The sequence below is a fragment of the Lathyrus oleraceus genome, chromosome 6 (assembly GCF_024323335.1).
Source record: "Lathyrus oleraceus cultivar Zhongwan6 chromosome 6, CAAS_Psat_ZW6_1.0, whole genome shotgun sequence".
Taxonomy (NCBI): Eukaryota; Viridiplantae; Streptophyta; class Magnoliopsida; order Fabales; family Fabaceae; genus Lathyrus; species Lathyrus oleraceus.
Genome location: NC_066584.1, coordinates 513,185,632 through 513,196,143, shown reverse-complemented (window position 1 = coordinate 513,196,143; position 10,512 = coordinate 513,185,632). Strand labels below are relative to the sequence as shown.

General features: G+C 33.8%; 1 long non-coding RNA gene across 1 annotated transcript; it reads right to left on the bottom strand.

Moving 5' to 3' along the window:
* Positions 1-8,727: 8,727 nt before the first annotated feature.
* LOC127091736 (uncharacterized) lies at positions 8,728-10,261 on the bottom strand. Its single transcript, XR_007791994.1, has 2 exons — positions 9,746-10,261; positions 8,728-9,534 (listed from the first exon to the last, which is right to left on the bottom strand). It is a non-coding gene; the product is annotated as an uncharacterized LOC127091736 (long non-coding RNA).
* Between the last annotated feature and the right edge of the window lie 251 nt (positions 10,262-10,512).

The window sequence follows — 10,512 nt, the reverse complement described above, 5'->3', positions numbered from 1 at the left end:
GGCGCCTCCTTTGCTAGCTTAAGGGATGTGTCAATTCATCTGACGCATCCTCTTTTAAAAATGGTTATTTTGATATTTTTTTAAAAATATTTGTTATTTTCCATTTCTTTTTTAAATAATTATTTTAAAAAAAATCGTGATGTGAATGATTTTTAATTACTTTTTTCATAATCATATAGTAGTATCTCAAAGTGGGGATATATATTTTTTTTATGGAGGCTTTCTAGAAAAAAGGTATACCTAGATTATAGTCCAAGCTATACATAGATGAACGTCTTGGGCATTAATTTATTTTTCATTCTTGTAGGTTATTTTAAACCTTTATTGAAAAATAAAGAATGTTTCCGATTTTTAGAGATGAATTCTTATGTACCGTTTTTTATTTTTCTAAAATTTAATTTAGAAATACATTTTTGTATTTGATTTAGAATCTGTTCCTATATGCATTTTTGAAATAAACTTTAATTTTAAATCTTCGAACGTTTAATATATATATATATATATATATATATATATATATATATATATATATATATATATATATATATATATATATTGTGTTAGATCCTTCATTTTCTTCTTGTTCATTCTTTTGAATTATTTCAATCTCAATCTATATATATATATATATATATATATATATATATATATATATATATATTTATTTATTGTGTCAGATCCTTCATTTTCTTCTTGTTCATTCTTTTGAATTATTTCAATCTCAACTTCAAATAACATTGAATCTCGCAGCAAAATACTTTTAGTCTATTTTTCAAGCTTTTTCAAGGATAAGTACAATCTCTACTTCAAACATCTCAATTTCAACTAATTCCAATTATTTATCCTGAACACTTTTTTTTAGTAAGCTTCTCATTTAATTATTTTGATTTTTGATTTATGTATTAAGTTAATAATTTGTTATAAATGCATTAGGTAGTCAAATTCGTAATAGATAGTTATTAGAGACATGCATTATGATTTGATTGAATTTTGGATTAGTTATGACAAAACTAGTATCAGTTTTTGCCATCGATGCAAACACGAGTTTTTCTGGGGATGCATCTCGGAATTTGTGGTTTATTGATTTTCAGAAATGCATATTCGAAACTGGATGCAAACTAATGTCTTTTTTCGTATGGTTTCAGGAAAAATGGATGTAAACAACGACAAAAGATTGAGACTCAACCATGAAATCCTACACACGTTCGTTCGACGTGAGAGAGCTAGGCTTCAGAATGAGTAGGCCAGAGTTAGGCAAAAAATCAACCCTATGCCTCATGAGGAGGAACCATCGACTCCTAGGATCCGTTTATCACATGGTTCTCATTCTAGGGGCACGTCTCCTATGATCACGTATACCGGGAGAACGCTCATCCTACTGCATATGATGGTGTTCCTCCACTTGCAGACCTTTTTTTCTTCTTCCAGGAAGACCTTTTGTCACCTCCTTACTGATATACTATAGAGCTCATGTTGTTGGACATGTTTGGGCCAGAGAGATATTTCTATTAATAATTGTTATTTATATATTTTAAACACTTGTTATGCGACTACTATTATGTTTATTAACAGGAACATAATTGTTTGAAGTCTATTAACCACAATAGGAAAATTCTGAAGCTTTATCAGTCTAAGGATAACTGGTTTCAGAGAGATGAAGTCTAAGAGATGATGGTCATTTATTTGGGAGATGGCTCAATGGATGCCCTGATGCAGTGTGAGAGCACCATATGTGCACATGCCAAAATTTATTACTTGCAGACGCTATATCAAAACAAGTTGGAGTTGGACGAGAATGTCGACGATGATGGTCTACAAGTTACTTACCACAAAGAGTGTGTTTTGAGGTGTTTCCTCCTATTCTTGGTTGGCACATCCATTCTTGTGGACAAAAGTGCAACCTATATCGATGTGGTATTCCTTAAATAATTCATTAACTTGTCGATCATTCATGAGTGGAATTGGGGCCCGCCTGTTTCATATATATGTACTTCAAGTTGAGCGAAGGTTCTCTTTGGACGACAAAGTAAATGATAGTCTCCTACCCTTCTTGATAGTGATTTTCATAGCCACTATTAATATTAAAATCATTTTTTTACACTTGTTACTGATATTTTTTCTTATTTATTTCCAGGGATAAATCATATCCTACTTTCATCGCATACACGATTTTGATTGTGTGCTAGAATATACTAAGGCCCGGTCACATGCTTGCCTATATTGCTCGTGAAGAGGGAATTATGTTGTACGACCGTTCCATGTGTATATTGACCAGACTCAGCACAATGACATTGACTAAACACCATACAACACTCACGGGGACACCGTTCCCTTCGACCCTATTTCATTTTACTCCAGATGGCTGGCATGTGAGATGAATCTGATGTACAGGTATCTGTCGGAGCGAGGTGGTGATGATGCGGCTGCCCTAACACATTCCATTCTTACCGAGGCACGGAATGCCTTGGGTTACCAGCGACAGAGGAGGAGCTTAGGGGTTAGGATTAGGCATATGTAGTAGAGTATACTTTTATTTGTATTTTGGGATGTTTATAATATGATTGAATGCTTTTTTAATAAACACGTTACCTTATTCTACAATATTCACGCTTATTAATGTTTGAACCAAATAATGGCAATGTTAGTCAAATTAAAATGACTTTGGATTAAAAAAGTAAATACAAACTTAGAACGTCGTTTCTTCCCAAAAAAATATACAGAAAAGATTTCAGAGATAAATCTTCGAATTCACCCCAGAAATATTCGCATATGCAGCTCCGAACTAAATTTTATGAAAAATCAGAATTTGTGTGTTTGAATATGCATCTCTAAAAAAATCTTAAGGGGCTTTCGATTTTCAAAGATGCAATCCACACCATAAGGGTGGGAAAAGAAATTGCCGTATTCCTTAGGTTGAAAATAAGAAAAGAATCAATTTTTTTTAAATCAACAAATTCTACTTTGTATCCATTATATATTGTTGTTATGTAAATTAATTAGTTGATTATTAGTATTTTTATCATATTTAATTTATAAGAATAATTATATCTTTGATTTCTAGCCTAAATTATCTACCAACATGAAATATAAAAAACATTTTATGGATGACTCAAAAATTGACAAATCGTTTAAGGTGAATATTAGATCTTTTATTATTAATTCACACAATGTGAATATTGTCTATGATGTGAACATTGCGAGAGGTCATACAACACCAAGAAAATATGTTTGGATCATACAATGAAAACCTTAAGAACTAAGTATTTCAAAAGTATGGAAGATAAAGATAACACATCTTTTAACCATTAAGAAGTCAAGGTAAATTCTAACTCATTTCCATTCAACCAAAAATAAATAAGATAAATTCAAGTAGGGAACATTCTATAATTTTATGGCACTATATATTAGGCCACCCAAATTTTAGGTATCTGGAAATGATTTCCTCTTATTATTTATTGAAAATTCCAAATCCCACATTGGTTAAAGATAGAGTCCACAAAGAGTTTATATAGAGTGACACCCCTTATCTTAAAAATCGATTTTATAATGATGAGTCAGGTCAAACTCTAATTCTATAATGATATCGCAAGTCTATTGTTTCGGGTCACCCACCATTTATATGCGCATCAAACTCAATAGTGTTGGACGCAAGGGGGTGTATGGGAAAAAATAAGTCTCACATATCTATAAATCATAACATCCACCGTTTATATCCACACACCAAGCCCAATAGTATCGGGTGTGATGAGGTGTATTGTGGAAAACCAAGTTTCACATTGGTTAAAGATAGATCCCAAAAAGGATTTATATAGAATCACAACTCTCACCTTAAAAGTTAATTTTGTAAGGATGAGTTAAGCCAAACTCTAATTCTCTCATTATTTGATAAAGACTATAAGCATTTTTCAATTAAAAATTTTCAAATGGCTAAACATATTCGCAATCATTATCCACTCCAACTCTATAAATCATCTAAATCTTTTTTCAATAATTATAGTGATGTATGAGAACCATTTCAAGTAGCATTATTATCTCAATATGATTTATCACCTTTATCGACGATCACACACGCGTCACTTACGTGTTTCTAATGAAGGAAAAATCAAAAGTATGGAGGATATTTGAAAATTTTCATAATATGGTGCAAACACAATTTCAAAGAAAGATTCAAGTACTCATAAACGACAATGGTCGTGAGTACTACAACCTTTCTCTAGATTCCTACTTTTAAAATATTGGAATTGTTCATCAAATATCGCGTATGGACACCCCCTAAAATATGGAGTTGCAGAAAGGAAGAACATGCACTTTTTAGAAGTAATTAGATCAGCCATGATAGCCATTAATGTTCCAAAACAATTTTGAGAGAGAAGATGTCATTTTAGCAATATCTTCATAAACATAATGCCTTATCATCCTTGATTTTAAAATAGCCATTTCCACACTTTAAACCTTATTCCTTACAAGCAAGATCTTTTCTTCTGCTCCATAAAAAAAGTGAATGCTTAGCTCTTTCCACAATCTCAAACCTCATTATATTAAATTGTACCCAAAATCCACCAAGTGCGTCTTTCTTGGCTACTCTCTTCACTAAAAAGGATACATGTGATACTCTCTCTAGACTAAAAATTTCTACCATACTATGGATATCAATTTTACAATTAGCCATATTACACCAAAGTTGACATTCATGGGAGCAACCACACATATACATATATATGATATATCCAACTAAAAGTTCATAATACTAATTTTTAGCACTTGAGAAAAATGAACTTGCACAAATATTACTAGACCAAACCTCTAATAATAAACCTTTAGAAACATGACCTATACAAAATCTCCTAGATCTAACTTAAATTTCAACTCGAATATGCACAAATGTTACCATGCCAAACCATTGATACTCAACTAGCCGAACTAGTATCCAACCGAGTTGAAAGGATCATTGAAACTAAATAAAAGATAGTTAATATGTTAACTAAATTTAAACAAAATCAAGGTTAAAAAAGCACAATATGGTATTTGGAAGACTTGTGAAAGGAGAGGGGAGGAAGTAGAGTCAAGAACAACTCCAATGCAAAACCATGAGCTCACCTGACTCTTAGAAATGTAGTTCCCACAATTAATATGGCCCTTAACCATACACACGTTCGTATGAATATAATAAATAGTGATATTCCTATCACAATAAGGGTGAGAAAATACACTCGTCATCCTATTGAGAGATCTGTCTCTTATGGAAAATTGTCACCAAATTATAGGTATTTTGTAGTAATGGTTGACAAAATTGAAATTATAAGAAATATTCATGAAGGACTGCAAAAACTTGACTGTTCAGCCACGGTAATAAAAGAAGTTTAAACACTTGTAAAATAACACACAGAGAATCACTACTATAGAAGAAGGGAAGAGAATAGTGTGATGCAAATGAATATTCTCAATTAAATACAATAATGATGAAAGTAAAAATAGGTACAAAGTCCGGTTGGTTACAAAGGGATTGACACAATCGTATGGGGTGAGTTATGAAAAGACATTTGTTTATATGGCTAAAAAAAATTATGTGCGAGTCTTATTGCCAGTGAAGGCAAATCTGGATTGACCACTGCACTGAATAGACATAAATAATGCTTTTTATAAATGGGGAGTTAGAAGAGGAAGTATATATGAAAATACCTCAAGAAATTGAATCACACAACACCTCAAACATGGTGTGAAAGCTCCATAAATCCATATATGGCCTCAAACAATCACCTAGGGCATGGTTTGATAGATTGGCCAAAGTTGTCAATCAAGATGGTCTTGTTCAATGCCAAACAAACCATACTATGTTTTCCAAACACTCAGTGAATGGGAAAATAACTATATTTATTGTCTATATTGATGACATTATTATTATAAGGGATGATTATGATAAAATAACATATTTGAAGAGTTTGCTAGCCAAGAAATTTAAATTCAATGATTAGGTCAGCTCAAGTACTCTCTAGGGATAGAAATTGCTCAGACAATGGATAAAATTTGTGTTTCTCAAAGGAAATACACTCCCGACTTACTTCAAGAAACTGGGATGATTGGATACAATATGTGGTGTTTACACCATGCTTTTACCTTGTTCTTATTCCATTTTGTACCGTGTTTGTGTTTTTAGGTTATAAGGAATGTTTAAGACATAATTGAAGTAAAAAGGATGCATAACCGCATGAAAAAGAAGTTCTCTGGTACAAAATTCCCACAGTTAACACGGTTGGGTTGTGTAGCCTTGCACTGTTCATGTTGGCCCAAAACCAATTTCAATACACAAGACCAAATGCCAACACGGGGGGCCGTGCAACCTTGAACGGGCCGTGTTGGCCTGCATCACCCCCCGTGCTAGGCCCATATTTTGTGCGAACTTTTGATTTTTTGTAACATTTTTTGACCCTTGGTTGTTCCAGACTGTTCCAATGCAATGCTTAATGGTCTTTAAGGATACTTATGCGAGTTTAGGTTGATTGATTGTAAAAAAAATTATGAATAAATAGAAAATAATCCTTTGGAGAACTTTACCTTACATTATCTTAGCTATTGCACTAGTTTTACATCACAAGCAATTATAATTTCTACACGTTCATTTCTTTTTGTTTAAAGTTTATGTAATTTATTCATTGGACCTTTTATCCAATTCAAGTACTTTTATCTTCAATCTAAGTTTTATGTTCTTCATGTTATTATCGTTATTATCATATTGGTTAATCACATATGCTTTTGTAATATTTATTTTATCTATATTGTATCTCACCATGAGTGAGTAGTCCTTTAGGGACTAAGGGTCATGAGACTTGTCTCATGACATATCATATTTGAATCCATCACTGTTCGAATATGAGAAATTTGATTTATGAAAGTAGAGGTAACTCGGGTACCGATCATACATTGAAAATGTATGCTTTGGTAGCCAATAACATATTTCTAGATAACCGAGTACTAAACGTGGAAAGTGTCTCAGACTCAATTAAGAAATTCCCATTTTATAGTTGTGTGAAAATTGCTCTCTGATGAAATTTTTGGGCTAGTGAAAGTAGACAAATTCTTCATCTTAGACAGGATAACACACCGAGGAAAGTAGGTGGTGACCATTTTTATCTATTTTCTATATCTTTGTAAATTTCTCATAATAGCATCAGATGATCATTTGGATATGTATGAACAAATACAGTGTACCCTAAGTTCTGCTTGTTAAAATAAGTTTTTATTTCATTAAAGTTAACTTGTTTTCACTAAAAAATCCATTATTTGATCGTTTCATCTTTACATTGATAAAGTAGAATTTGGTATTCAAACAATTGGTCTATGAGGTTTGACAACCTATTTTACTACTTCGTAATGCTGTAAATTTGCAATGTGTCAAGTTTTTGGCGTCGTTGTCGGGGACCAATATTTTTTGATATTGACGTTTTTATTTTATTATAGTATAAACTAAAGTATTTTTCTGTTTTTACTTTCTATTTTTCTCTATGCAAGTTTATGCGAAAATCTCCCAATTCTTGAAACCTTGTTAAATCCATAAACAAAATTGATTGTGTCTTACACGAGAGACGCAAAATTTTAAAACAACAATAAATGTATGGCTCAGTAGTTTATACTAAGCCTCTTAAGGACTACGCGATCCCCTCTGATGAAGATCCGCATTGAAGTATCATCCATCCGCCATTGTAGCAAATAATTTTGAGATTAAGCTCTCTCCTCCGGGCATGGTTCAACAGAATCAATTCTCAGGATTACCCAAAGAAAATCCTAACCTACACTTGTCTATCTTCGTCGAGTTTTGTGACATGTTGCAAGTCAACGATGTTGACTAAATCGTTATTCGAATTAGATTGTTTCGCTTCTCCTTGAGAGATAGAGAGTAAGCATTGTCATACACGAAATTCGCCCCACCCTTCACATAATCATATGAGTCGATAACCTCGAACATTTGCATATCATCCTCATTCATTCATTTCATTGAATAAGCATGGTTCAACAAGATGCGACACATGACTTGAATTCATGCGTTTCTGGTGCATGAGAAGTTCGATTTTCCATTCACCTTATTGGTTCAATTCGATTCGCAAGTCGTGTCAGTTGAGTTCACCAATCCATCGCATATACCTTCATCATTTTATCATGGTGTCATAATCCTTACCCGAATGAATTTTGATTTCAAATTGATTTTATTTCCGAATTAATTCGAGAAGTTCAAATTAATTTTTGTTCAAATTGATGTGTGGAAGTTAGAATTGATTTTGAGATTAGAATTAGTTTGGAAAATTGTTTCATTATCTTTTATTTCAAGTTAATTCTAGAAGTTCCAATTTAATTTTCAGAATTTTAATCGTTGTAGAATTTCCTTTCTTTTTCTAATGGGCCATTTTTGTTTAAATTAGAGTTAAGCCCATTTTTTTTAATACTTAAGCCCACTTCTAAACTCATTATCCAACAAAAAATCAATTTCTTAAATCCATTTTTTTCAATTGTCCACTTTATATCAAAAATCCAATAACCATTCATCATATCCGTTTTCCTATATTCATATCCATTATCCATTAACCAAACCAATTCTCTAATCCAATTTTTTATATATCCAAATTAATCCATTTTGATCCATTTAATAATCCATAACCAAAACCATATCCCGTTTTAGTTCAAATCCATATCCAGTTTTCATATCGAATCATTATCCATAACCAAAACCACTTCCAATGTTCAATTCTACTTCAATTAACAGTAATTCATAAGTCCATTAAGTTTGAATAAAAAAAGAAGGAGAAGAAAATAATAAGGAATGGAAACGCAGGAATTTCGGTTACAATAGCGGTACAACTTGAAACGCATATGGAAAAAGGGTTGAAGCAGCTGAACAACTGCTAAGCCAAAACGCAGTAAAGCGCAAACTAGCCGTGCAAATAAAGCAAAAAATGCAGGCTGCAAAAGCTGCTACAACAAGAGCCTACAGAGCAAAACGCACGTTGTGAAAACTTAAGCCCACACTTCCAAGTGCGGCGTACAAACACAATCCCAAAATTGTAGCTAACACTTCCAAGTACAAATCAAATCCATAATAATCTGCTGCAACCAAAGCCGCGCAAGATGCTGCATAAGCCACTAACCGAAAACAAGCACAAGCCAACATCAATAAGAACCGTTGCAGATAACAATCCAAAAGCCTACGTAAACGGCAACTTGCAAACGAGTTACTTCCAAAAGCTCCCAAAGATAAGCCATGAGTTGCAGCGGAAAATTAAATCGCAAACGGAAACCTGACTTGCACAAGCGGAAATGGCAAATGAAATCACCACCCAAATTTAATCTCTAAAAGGCTACAAATACAAGAATGAACAATGAAACTGGCTCTCGCCATTTTTCTTTTCAGAATTCCTCTTCTTCATCCGTCATCGCTTTTCTCCATAACCGTTCCTCACACAACCTCCATAACCGTTTTCTCAACCTTGACGCTTCTATCTCCCTCATCATCGCCGCCACCACCTGCATAACTCCACACCGTTCCATCTGCATAAAAACAACAAGAATTGGAAATCTCAGAATAAGAAGAAGATTGAGGAAATCAATTGAGAATCTAAGTTATCGCTTAAAGCGCAATCTTCGCGTTCGATTCACTCAGAGCAATCGCGTTAATAATCTTGCACCGTGCACTTAGCTTCTCCGTGATTTGAAGTTAAACAGAGAGAGGAGAAAGAGAGTGGTTCGAAGAGTTCCGCACCTGTTTCGATTAGGTGAGTCGCGTTGTTTCACTTCTTATTTTCGTATTCGATGCGTGTAGAGTTAGAATCGCGAGCGGATTTCATCTTGTTTGGTTGACCTTGGTGCTCTGATTCTGATTAGGAGAGGGAGGCGCGAGTCTAGTGGGAGCTCCGCCGCCGTCGGCAATGAACTCCGGCGCGGCAGAGTCGTTTAGGTATTGCATTGCGTTTCTTTTGAATGGGAACTTTTTTCATAGGAAGATGAATGCAGGGGATATACATCCCGTGGCTGCAGTAGTGGTTTGATTGGACACTATGCCTGATCCTTCGGTATCTAAAGATGGTCAAGACTTTAAAAAATACAAAAAAGAAGATAATTTCCCAAGTATGGAGAGAACTTTGGACAAAGGACTTAGAGACGGTTGTTAGGACCCTTGCAAGAGACCTTGGACAAATGTGACTCTAATGTGGAAGGATCATTCAAGAGTCAAGAAGACCTTGTAATCTTTTACTCGTTTTCTAGTTTATGACACAATTGCACACACACAGCTTTCTCTTGGGCTACCTGACAATGAGACATTTTATTTCCTACACTCCCTTGTACTTTACATGTACCCCCTCCCTTTCTCATGTACGCATTTACTCGCTTTCTTTTATTGCTTGATTAATTACTCCTTAGGCATAGGATCGTTCACCCATTTAAAATTAATAATCAAACCCTTGATCCAACGTCAAGCGGCCTTTTCAAATCAAACTCAATAAACAAACCATTGATCCAACGTCAAGC